The following is a 12530-nucleotide window of genomic DNA, read 5'->3' as shown; positions in this document are numbered from 1 at the left end:
TATTAGACACCAGAGAAAGGCAAAAAGTATGAGGACAATCAATAAATGTCAAAAGAAACATTTGGAACCTTTATAGCAGATTTCTAGTCGACCTAGGCCTAACCAAGAGATCAGTTTCATGGGTTGAAGATAACAAAATAGTCTTTTCTACTAAATAGCACATTTATTGTTTAACTTTTTTCCTTCTTTTAATAAGGCAACATAAATAAAAAGCATAGATTTTGGAGCAAAGAAGTAAAACTTATTATTTATGCATGATGCAAAATTAAAGAAAAAATATAAGAACATTAATTTAGCAAATACTCCGGATAAGAACATCCATATTCAAAAATTATACAAATACATATTTAAACAAAAAAGTGAAAAGATTTTTGCAAAGACATACTGTTTACGCTAACACTGAAAATATGAAGTCCCTAGGAATACATCTAACATAATAAGAGATATACAAAACTCCTATGGGGAAAGTATAGCACTATTGTGTGACAATAAGAACTTGGTAAGTGGAATGATATACCATACAGAAGGCTTGCAAAACTCGATGTTTTAACAGATGCCCAATTCAATCAGTGTAGTCTCAAATTCCTGTTTGTTTTGGTGTGGAAGGGGGAATACTTGACAGTAGATTATAAGATGATATGGAAAAACAAAGGGCCAGTCATCAAAAATAGCAACAGTATACTTTAATGGAGGGAAAGACAAATAGACTGGTGGAACCCCACTAGTGAAAGCGTGATCCATGGCTCCATAGCATTGGTGGCATTATCTAGAAGCTTCTTAGAAATATAGAATCCCAAATCCCAACCCCCAATCAACTGAATTAGAATCTATTTTAACAAGAATATCCAGAAGAGTGAGAAAAAAAATGGTTTTAACAAACTGTTCTGGAAACTAAACTGGTAATTAACAGGATAAAAGTAATTGTATTGAAATGCTTTCCTTCTGTGTGGTACATCCATCCTTTACTCTGTAAAATCTACATTTATTTAGGAACATTTGAAAAATCACTGACAATGAAAGGAATGTTTTGCATGTAGATTTTTCTAGATGCGTATCTTATTCATGTGTCCGTAGTCTATGGATCGTCTAGTTAATAAGTTTTCTTAGGTACCCCAACTTTAGCATGTCTTGATGTATTTCCGGTCTCTTGACTCATGCCTGTATGTCAGAACTTCATGATAGTACTGTCACTACCATCGTAAACAAGTAATGTGACCATACCCCCTCCATTGTGACGGTGATAAAGTTTTATCTAATTATTTTATAGGTGTATTTTGTATATGTTGGGGAGGAAAAATGAAGATAATAAAGAAAAGGCAGCTCTACCACTGACAACTTGGAAGGAAATAATTTCCTCTTATTTAGCATTAGAAGACCAGCTCATTCTTTGAGTCTTCTGAAACAAAATTAGGTAAGAAAAGTTTTTCTTCATATTTTGAATAATTTGTTCTCTGCTCGCTCTGTCTCCTTGAAGGCTTCTGTAATTCTATTCCTTTGGCCTCGAAGAGAAATACAGTTAGCATTTTCCTTTAGGAAGTTCGTGTGCCAGCCAGCTGTCAGCCTTATGATGTACCTGATCTCCGATGTCAAGGGAAGCACAATTCAATTTTAAACTAAGTCTTCTGCACCACAGTGCAGCGGGACTGCCAGCAGCTCTTTTTTATGTACCTTGCTTTGAAATGCTGCCTTCTACCCAAACAGTACAGTTTTATTTTTAAATCCTTTGTGTGAGATAAAACCACCACTAACTGACTTTCCTTGTCTTTAGTTAAAAATCAATGAATTGAATGAAATAATCTGTAAGCATTTCTTAGCTACTCTTCCTCATTTCTAGAAAAGAAAGTCCCACTGCTTGTTTAACTTATGACTCATCTCAACATGTTGAAAGCATTGACTATAAGGCATAACATTCAGGCTCTGAAAGGAACTGTGACAAGTTCAGTCAAAAGGGAAAAGAGGAATAATTTATAAAAGATGCTGCAGATAATGATGCCAGCCAGTTATTTTAAAATGCATCCATCTCACCTTCTAATGAATTAGATTTGTCAACAGCAAATGTTTTATGCACCACTTCTAATAAAAGTGGCATGCTAGCAATGCGGCGCTTTGAGGTTGGCTTCTTCAAAGCCTTAGGAGCATCTTCAATTCAAAGATATTTTTTAAATAATAGATATTAAAAAGTATATTTAAATAATATTAAGGTTGTGACACAAACACCACATGACAAAATTCAGGAGTTTCAAAGCAGACACTGACATGCCATCACTATTTCACATAGTACCTGTTTTTTAAATTAGGAGAGCAACAGACTCATTTGGGGATTGTGTGTCAATTTAACTTTAAATTCTCTGTTGTTTTGGTTGGTGTCACAACCTTAATGTCAGCTTTTCAAATAGGTTTCTACGTTTCCTTTAGTTCGGGGTCATTAAAAACTGCATATGATAAATCTAAGAGGCATAAATGGGTCACACTGAACTGGAATTTGTTGCTTCTCTGCTGTTGAAAGACAAGTAATGCCTGCCTCGTAAATGGACAAGTTAGCTCAGGCATTTTGGTGAATTTCTGGTTTTTCAGAAATTTGATTCAGACCAATAGAAACCCAAATAACCAGATATGAGATGTTGATATAATTCTGTTCATAATCGACTCTTCTTGTGCCTCCAGTCTTAACCATTGGATCTTGGTCGTCACCTCCATAGATGTTGAGAATCACAGTTTCCACACTTGATTTTTTTTTTCACTAAGAGTATAAGTTATTTCCTCTGGAACAATCCTTATTCGGTGTAGTTGAGTATATGTAAAACCTGTCTTAAAACTTCATATGGTAGTCTTTTATATAAAACACTTTTATGTAGATTTTTGGCAGGGGCAAAATCTTGTGTTTTAAAGTAACACTTGTTACAGAAAGCAAAATGTAAAGTAAAATGCAATATGTTGTGTTGTGTGTTAAAAAATTTTCTAGTACCCCACCACATGTTAAAGAGCAACCAAGAGCATTCTGCAGGGAAAGAGCAAAAGAGGAGAGAGAGGAGGGAAAGAGTAATCTATTCATTCACATTCCTTTCTTCTCCTGGATTCTTACCTGTCATGATCTCACAACTCAGGTCTGAATTGTCTATGCTGAATCTAGTTTTAATTTAGAAAAATAAACATACTAGAATCTGTCCCATAGTTGTCTTTTTCATCACCCGTGTTAGAGGTACAAAAGATTAAAAGAGAAGCAAATTACCTATTGATCTTTTCTTGCTGGCTCAAAGATACTGACTAACCAAAAACACTACATAATTCTCATCTCCTCCTTGATTGAACCACTAGGTCTTACCCTTCCTGGTTTTTATCAATGACTCAGCAAACATTAATCTTTTCTAGTTCCCTCTAGTTCCATTCTGTTCCCTCTATCTATCTATTTTTCAAGCTGTGTTAAATTTTAGACATTTTTAATAGTTTTCATTTAGGACGATGCTGTGAAATCTTCACTTCTGGTCCTAACTTTTCCTATTCACTGGACCCTCCCATATCACATCATTATTAAATCATCACAATTCTGACAAGTAATAGTCTTTCTAAGCCCTAGTCCTCAACAGGAAGAGGGAATTATGCTGCGTGGTGTAGTGGTTTGAAAATCTGTACATTTGTTTGTGAAGGTTTGGACTAAATCCTTTAAACCCATTTAAACTCTACTTAGTGTCCTTTGTTTGAACATTTTGTTTTTTAAATAACAAATGCCCCCCCCCCTTTTTTTTTTTAAGATTTATTTCTAAGTAAACTCTACACCCAACATAAGGCTTAAACTCACAACCCCAAGACCAAGATTAGGGTTGCATTTTCTACCGACTGAGCCAGCCAAGCACTACTGAACAAATTTTTAAAATCATGATTATTGTTCATACTAATACTAATTCTAATTTCTATTTGATAGAAATGAAAAGATTTAAGCAAAAATGGCTGTTTCTAAATTCAGAGGAAGCTATTCAAATAAATGAATCAGAACTCACTATATACCTACAATATGAAAAATTTCTCTGCAGAAAAACAAAATATTATAGGCCAAGCTGGTTTCTTGCAAATTCATTTAGAGCAGGTTCAGATTTATGTATTTAATAAAGCTGGATCCAACTTACGTATTAAATGTCCTTCATTGTACAGTGATGTCCCAGTGACTGCCTGGGAAAGAATGATGAAATTTTATTTATTGTTTCTGCTGTATCAGTCATTTCTATAAATGACTTTCTAATGGGATACAATATATGTTTTTAATAGTTTTTTATATTAAGAGTTAATATTTATTGAGTGCTTTCTATATGCCAGTGACTGTTGTGTAAACAATCCATGGATTATCTCATGTAATCCTCATTACAACAATTTAATGATCTTACTATTTTACAGATGTGATAGAGGCCCAGGAGAAGGTTGCAAAACTAGTAAGTAATGGAGCTAGAAGTCACACACCAGTAGTGTGACTCCAAAGCTTGCATTCTAAAACCCTCACTACTCAAAATGTGGTCCCTGGACCAGCAGAATCACCATTAGCTGGGAACTTGTTAGAAATGAAAAATCACAGACCTACTGAAAATCTACATTTTTAACAAGATTCCCAGGTTATTAACTTTGAGAGAACAGTTCTAAACTGCTATGGTCTCCTGCCCTTCTATATATGCAGAATAAATTTTTTTAGGTTTTTTTTTTTTAAATGTTTATTTATTTTTGAGAGGGAAAAAGACAGAGCATGAGTGAGGGAGGGGAGAGAGAGAGAGGGAGATACAGAATCTGAAGCAGGCTCCAGGCTCTGAGCTGTCAGCACAGAGCCCAATGCGGGGCTTGAACCCATGAACCGTGAGATCATGACCTGAGCAGAAGTTGGATGCTCAACCAACTGAGCCACCCAGGCACCCCAGAATAAAATTTTTTAAACTGATTTCTATTTTTATCTGCAGTGTAATACTGAATGCTCATCTTTATGCTGTTTTGGATGTTCCTATTATATGTAAAGTGTATTATAAAGAGATCTGACAAGTAAACATGAGCAGCCATCCGAGGTTAGATCCCAAGTTATCTTGAAATCAGTTGTATAAAGAGTGGGGGGGGTAGGGGAGGAAATGGGGCTGATATCCCATAGTGTAAAGGGCAAGAGGTCTTTTCTCTCCACAATAGTACCTAACTACTCCAACACCCGAGACTTTGTTACAAGCACAGTGTAGCACACTGCCTTGAGTACAAATTCTAGAGACCACTGGCAGGGGTTTGGATGTCAGCTCCTATTTCTAGTTTTGTGGGACCTCAGGAAAGTTAAACAGCTGTCTGTACCTTAGCTTCACCATCTGGGAAATGAGGTCTAAAATGGTTCTTATTTCACAGGATTATCGGAATGATGAAATGAGTAATCCATGTAATCCATGTAGAGGGTCTAGAACAGAGCCAGATATGAAGCAAGTGCATAAATGTTAGCTACTGTAGTTTAATGTTGCTATGATTTCCATCTTAGAATAGAATAGATTCATATCATATACTTCTTGGTTCTCAGTTGGTAATAAGTTGACAGATACTGTTGTTAGCATAGCTCATCACATAAAGGGATATCTTTGCTGTTAGAGTCCAAACCATAAACTTCAGTATTTGGATTTTTCTGAAAAATATCTCATTGAGGCACTTCCTGCCTGTGAGTTCTGCTAAAGGCCACTTGATTATGGTACTTAACCAGTTAAGTCCAGTGAAATCAGGTGAAAATAAAAATGAAATATGTTAATATATTGAATTCTTTTTAAAAAATTTTTTTTTTAATATTTATTTATTTTTGAGACAGAGAGAGACAGAGCATGAACGGGGAGGGGCAGAGAGAGAGGGAGACACAGAATCGGAAGCAGGCTCCAGGCTCTGAGCCATCAGCCCAGAGCCCGATGCGGGGCTCGAACTCACAGACCACGAGATCGTGACCTGAGCTGAAGTCGGCGCTTAACCGACTGAGCCACCCAGGCGCCCCAATATATTGAATTCTTAAATACGTATGCTTTTAAACTGGTTAAAGATAATGAGAATTGTAAACCCATTTGGCCAACTACTTGCATAAGTAATAGAGGAAAAATTAAGTGGATAAAGAATATTTGAGGTGCCTGGTCAGCTCAGCCTGTTCAGCATCTGACTGTTGATTTTGGCTCAGTTCATGATCTCAGCATTGTGGGATGGAGCCACATTGGGCTCTGTTCAGATGAGTGTGGGGCCTGCTTAAGATTCTCTCTCTGTCTCTGAAAAAATAAATAATTAAATAAAATTTAAAAAAAGAGAAAAGAATGTTTAAAGGCTGAAGACTCCAGAAGCTTCTTTGTTTCCTTTGGGGAAACGTAATTCTGAAATTAATCATGATAGTCTCTGGGGGAGTAATGGTTTAGTGTGCAAGTACTCCCTTAACTTTTCAAGAATGTGTCTAATATGTGAAGTGAGATTGCATGTTCCTGGAAAGTAACATTTTGAAAGCTGACTTGTGAAAGGCACTGAGATAAAAATAGTTGGTGAAAAGAATGCCCTGGGAAACTTAAATTGCCAATGTCAAGACCCATACCTAGAGAGTTTAATGCACTAAGGCCTGGGATGAGACCCAGGTATTTGAATTTTTAACAGTTTCTGGGGTAATTCTGCTTCAATTAGTCTTGGACTACACTTTGAGAAGCACTACAATAGAGTCAAGGACACAAATTTGATGCTATTTTTTTCCGTTTTCTTTATCTTCTTGGTTCTCTTCTACTCCCTGTTAGTGGTGCCATGCCAGTCCTTAATTTTCTGCTTCTTTTTCTTTTTTACCCTTTCTCAAAAAAACATCTCCCCTGGATTGATTAGTCATGTCTTTATGGATGGTTCTACAAAATGATCACAAAGGTCTCTTTAAAAAAAAAAAAAAAGTTTATCTTGAGAGAGGACACCAGCACTGAGAGCCCACCCAAGAATGGGAGAGGGGCAGAGAGAGGGAGAGAGTGAATCCCAAGCAAGCTCTGCATTGTCAGCCCGGAGCCCAAAGTGAGGCTCCATCCCATGAACCTCAAGACCGGAGCTGGAATTAAGAGGTAGATGTTTAACTGATTGAGCCACCGAGACATCCCCAAGGTCTCTCTTTAATCTAAAAATCTTTAAGCCAAAATGCAGGTGCTTAAATCATTCTAGAGGCTGTGGGTGCATTAAAAAATAAATAAAAATGAAGAAAGAAAAAGGAGTAGAATAGAGAATAGAAATCAAAGCAAGAATTAAGGATCAGTAGTGGTTCATGAAACCTATGTTTAAGATGAGTATGTGCACACATACACATGAGTTTGCAATGCACTTATTTTAGAGAGAGCACACAAGTACTTTTTAACCTGTGAATCATAATCCAAAAATTTTTTAAGATACTGTCTGAGTCTTGGTATTCCAGACTTCAGTGTGACATTGTTAATGATATGTTTTCTCACGCATTCACCTCATATATCGCCTCCATCTCTACTCTGGACATTTCCATTTGTATAATACACTCAAAATCATCTGTGTAAAACTACATTTGCCGTATCTTCTTATCACCATTTACCTCCTATATTTTATATCTATTCATAACTTCATCCAGATTAAAGTTTCAGAATTTCCTTTGTAATAATTTAGCTCCTTCTCGTTTGTCTGTCCTTATGCCCCAACCAGTAGAAAACGTATGGGTGACCATGGTAGTGACCCACCCCTCAGCTAGCTCCTCAAAGGCTAGCATGGACATGCACTAGATGGTATCTGTAACCACCTTCAGCAAGGCTGTAAGAGCCCTTGACAACAAGCATGCCCTGCTCTGTTTGATGCCCATCTTTTTACAATTAGTTTTTTCCTGCCCTGAGTTTTATTGCCCAGGAATACCCACACCTTGGCTTTCACTCTTTGCTAGCTTCTAATGACACATCCACACATCTCCTATCTCTTAAGGTGCCTTTATAATTTTCATATTGTCCTGTTTGGTTTCTCTAATGACTTGGGTCTCAAATCCAAGCTTGGGACATGTGACACATGTACCTGGGACATGTGACACCTGCCTGGTTTTTTCTCAGCTATACTTGCCTCCCTCATTCAGCAACCCAAGTTTTATACTCTGGAAAGTCATTTCAAAAACCATCTTTCTTTTTCTCATGGCCCATCATCTTCTTCCTATTCATCATCACCTTCATGTGGGTTAATTCACTATCTTAATTGTTCTTCCTGCCTCTGTTCTCTCATCTTAACACTGAAAAATATTTATACAACATTAGTTAGGTACTGCCTTAGTAAAACACAAAAAAAAACAAAGAAAAAGAAAAAAACACAAGAAAAAAGAAAAACACTCTGACTCCCTATTTTGTATAGGATTTACAAAATAAAGCCCAAATATTTTCCTTCTAGAGGAAAAAAAACCTTAGCATACCTTTTCCATTTTTTTTTTTTTTTTAAGTACGTTCTAGGCCCAACATGGGGCTTGAACTCATGACCTTGAGATCAAGAGTTACATGCTCTACTGACTAAAGCAAGTCAGGTGCCCCATACCTGTTTGGTTTTATTTTTCACTATTTTCATCTGTGAGTTTTCTGCTCTGCCTTGCCCGAACAGTCCCATTTATGCTCTAGGGATGTTCTAATCACTTTAATTACCAGGGGCCCCTCTTGGTGGTGGTTCATGTATCTGGAGCAGGTAGTTGTGGCTGGGGTTTAGGAGTGTGTCCTAGTACATACAAAGAAACCTCAAGATGGGAACCTCAGGGCACCTGGGTGGCTCAGTTGGTTAAGTGGCTCTTGATTTTGGCTCAGGTCCTGATCTAATGGTGTTGCAAAAGACCTCACCCTCCCCCCAACTCCACCGCGAGGTGGGCATAGAGCCTATTTAGGATTCTCTGTCTCTCTGCCCCTTCCCCATTCATGCAACATCCACGCACATGTGCTCTCTCAAAAACAAAACAAGAGAGAACAAAACATGGGGACCTAATTATATATTGGTAATAAGCAAGTTATTAAGAAGAGTCTAGGTTCTGGAAGAGAATAGAAATGAGCAGGAGACAAACTCATTATTTACTTCTCAAGTTAACTGGCTAAGGCTTCTTATGTCCTCTCTTCACTAGTTGTTGGATCATTCCAGATTAGGAGAAGGCTTCAACCTACATATGGTGAGAGATTAAATGTCTTCAACTGTGGAGCCTGGGAGGCTGTAGATTTTAGAAGATCACTGGGCTCCCACCTTCAGGAAATGCCTTTATCTTACTTTTTCTTGGTGGCTTGACTTCTCTATCTCCACCTGCCTCGAAGGAACTTCCCACTGCAGGATTCTAGGTCATTTGTTACTTGAACCATTCAGTTGATACTAAATTAGCTAATGCAGTATTTTTTGTATTTTTAATTTTTTTTCCATTTTTTTGTCAAATTTATTTATTTTGAGAGAGAGAGAGAATGTGTGTGGGAGTTGGGGAGAGGGGCAGAGAGAGAATCCCTAGCAGGCTGCATGCTGTCAGTGCAGGTACCCGATGTAGGGCTCCATGTCTTGAACCAAACCATGAGATCGTGATCTGAGCTGAAATCAAGAGTCGGAGGCTTAGCTGACTGAGCCACCCCAGTGCCCCAAATTAGTTTTTGCTTTTTGTGTTAGAATTAAGACATGCTCATTATAAGTTCAGATAGATAAAGGAAGTTACTAAGAGTAAAAATTTCTTTTTTCCCTGTCCCATTTTAGTTCCATTGCCCATAGATTACCACTGTTACTAGCTTGTTGACTCTCGTTCGTGATATTTTGGGATGATTTGTTTTTTTCAAAAGCATTTTAACTATATCATGCTATATATGTAGTTCTACAACTTATTATTTTTTTAATGAAATAATGCAGCTCTTTGGAATCTTTTTATGTCATGCTATACAGAGCTAGGTTATCATTTTTATATGTACATAAGTTCTTTTACTTAAGTTATATTTTTATTTAAAATATTACATATAGTGATAACATACCATATATCAAGTTTGCCCAAGATAGTCTCAATTTATGCCTTTTGTCCTAGTATTTCATCTGGTTTAGCATTTGTCTCCGATTTTTCATTTTTGAATAAAGTTTTATTTAATAGTTGCATGTAAACCAGCTTAGGTTTAGGTAGACCTATATTTTGTATTTCTACATTCTGACATAATCTCATATGTGAGATTCCAGTGTACTAAACGAAATTCTCACTTTACCATATGGTTAAGTTGGCAATCTCCCATTTCCCTTTTCCACATCCTTTCTGGAAGTAATAATAGCTTAACACACCTTTTTCAAGGGTAACATGAGGGTGCTTGCTGATACAATGAATGTGCTCTGGCATGAGCAGTTAGGTACAGTTAACTTTTTCAGGCTTTGGGTGGTGGTGGTGGCAGAAGTATTTGATGCTGCTCCTTCTGCTGGACACTTGATATGTCAGCCACTTGGTGCTCAGCCCATGCCCTTGCCCATGGGTTGCACAACATTTGCCAGCTTTTGTTCAGTCTCACCAATAGAGTGAATGTAGCCTGAAATCTATTGCCACAAGTTTTTTATCATGTGTCATAAATCTACAACTACTTTTATTGTTGAGTAACATATTTTTATTTTGTAATAACCCTTTTGGTGGCATTGATTTCAAACACAACATGCATGCGCATGCGCGCGCGCGCGCACACACACACACACACACACACACACACACACACACAGCAGTGCACATTTAACAGCATGGAATTTTGTTTAACTTATGGAGTTGAAATAATGTGTAACTCAAACTATGGGGGCTATAATGACATCACTGATCACATGAAAATAAGAACACATGCTTCTGCTGATGAATCAGCAACATCTATTGCACAGTCATATTTTAAGATTGTGCCTGAAAATGCTACATTTAATAACTCACCTGCAGAAGGTACATTTGTGTGCCACTCTGTGAAACTTTACTTTTTATTTAGGTCAAGTGGTTCTTCTAAGTTAACCTCTCATTTTCAGTTACGAGTCTTCTTGTTCATATAAGAAAGGTGAATCAATAACTATTAATGTGTTGGCTCCATTAATAGAACCTTATCAACAGTTAAATAATGCCAATTTTAAATCAGTATCATTGGATATTTCTAATAAAAGATTAATTACTTCCAATAATGGTTCAAGTTTCATGTCTAATTCATGAAATTAAAGTAGAGCATTTATTTTTTACCTATTGTAGTTTATTTAAAAAAAATATTTATTTATTTATTTATTTTTTCAATATATGAAATTTATTGTCAAAATGGTTTCCATACAACACCCAGTGCTCATCCCAAGAGGTGCCCTCCTCAATACCCATCACCCACCCCCCCCTCCCTCCCACCCCCATCAACCCTCAGTTTGTTCTCAGTTTTTAAGAGTCTCTTATGCTTTGGCTCTCTCCCACTCTAACCTCTTTTTTTTTTTTTTCCTTCCCCTCCCCCATGGGTTTCTGTTAAATTTCTCAGGATCCACATAAGAGTGAAACCATATGGTATCTGTCTTTCTCTGTATGGCTTATTTCACTTAGCATCACACTCCAGTTCCATCCACGTTGCTACAAAGGGCCATATTTCATTCTTTCTCATTGCCACGTAGTACTCCATTGTGTATATAAACCATAATTTCTTTATCCATTCATCAGTTGATGGACATTTAGGCTCTTTCCATAATTTGGCTATTGTTGAGAGTGCTGCTATAAGCATTGGGGTACAAGTGCCCCTATGCATCAGCACTCCTGTATACCTTGGGTAAATTCCTAGCAGTGCTATTGCTGGGTCATAGGGTAGGTCTATTTTTCATTTTCTGAGGAACCTCCACACTGTTTTCCAGAGTGGCTGCACCAGTTTGCATTCCCACCAACAGTGCAAGAGGGTTCCCGTTTCTCCACATCCTCGCCAGCATCTATAGTCTCCTGATTTGTTCATTTTGGCCACTCTCACTGGCGTGAGGTGATATCTCAGTGTGGTTTTGATTTGTATTTCCCTGATAAGGAGCGACGTTGAGCATCTTTTCATGTGCCTGTTGGCCATCCGGATGTCTTCTTTAGAGAAGTGTCTATTCATGTTTTCCGCCCATTTCTTCACTGGGTTATTTGTTTTTCGGGTGTGGAGTTTGGTGAGCTCTTTATAGATTTTGGATACTAGCCCTTTGTCCAATATGTCATTTGCAAATATCTTTTCCCATTCCGTTGGTTGCCTTTTAGTTTTGTTGGTTGTTTCCTTTGCTGTGCAGAAGCTTTTTCTCTTCATAAGGTCCCAGTAATTGATTTTTGCTTTTAATCCCCTTGCCTTTGGGGATGTGTCAAGTAAGAAATTGCTACGGCTGAGGTCAAAGAGGTCTTTTCCTGCTTTCTCCTCTAGGGTTTTGATGGTTTCCTGTCTCACATTCAGGTCCTTTATCCATTTTGAGTTTATTTTTGTGAATGGTGTGAGAAAGTGGTCTAGTTTCAACCTTCTGCATGTTGCTGTCCAGTTCTCCCAGCACCATTTGTTAAAGAGACTGTCTTTTTTCCATTGGATGTTCTTTCCTGCTTTGTCACAGATTAGTTGGCCATA

General features: G+C 37.4%; 1 protein-coding gene across 5 annotated transcripts in view; it reads left to right on the top strand.

Moving 5' to 3' along the window:
• KIAA0825 (KIAA0825 ortholog) overlaps positions 1-12530 on the top strand; it is a 382909-nt gene that overhangs the window by 17810 nt on the left and 352569 nt on the right. For 3 of the 5 annotated variants that reach the window (XM_027037906.2, XM_027037922.2, XM_053222285.1), the window contains exon 2: positions 1268-1411. The exons of 1 other annotated variant lie outside the window; for it this stretch is intronic. The gene's annotated coding sequence lies outside the window, so the exon portion shown is untranslated. Of the gene's footprint in view, positions 1-1267; positions 1412-4386; positions 4422-12530 lie in introns of all 5 variants that reach the window. One more of the 5 variants, XM_053221670.1, reaches the window with a different exon arrangement.

The sequence above is a fragment of the Acinonyx jubatus genome, chromosome A1 (genome assembly GCF_027475565.1).
Source record: "Acinonyx jubatus isolate Ajub_Pintada_27869175 chromosome A1, VMU_Ajub_asm_v1.0, whole genome shotgun sequence".
NCBI classification, from domain to species: Eukaryota; Metazoa; Chordata; class Mammalia; order Carnivora; family Felidae; genus Acinonyx; species Acinonyx jubatus.
This window is presented reverse-complemented; position numbering and strand designations above follow the sequence as displayed.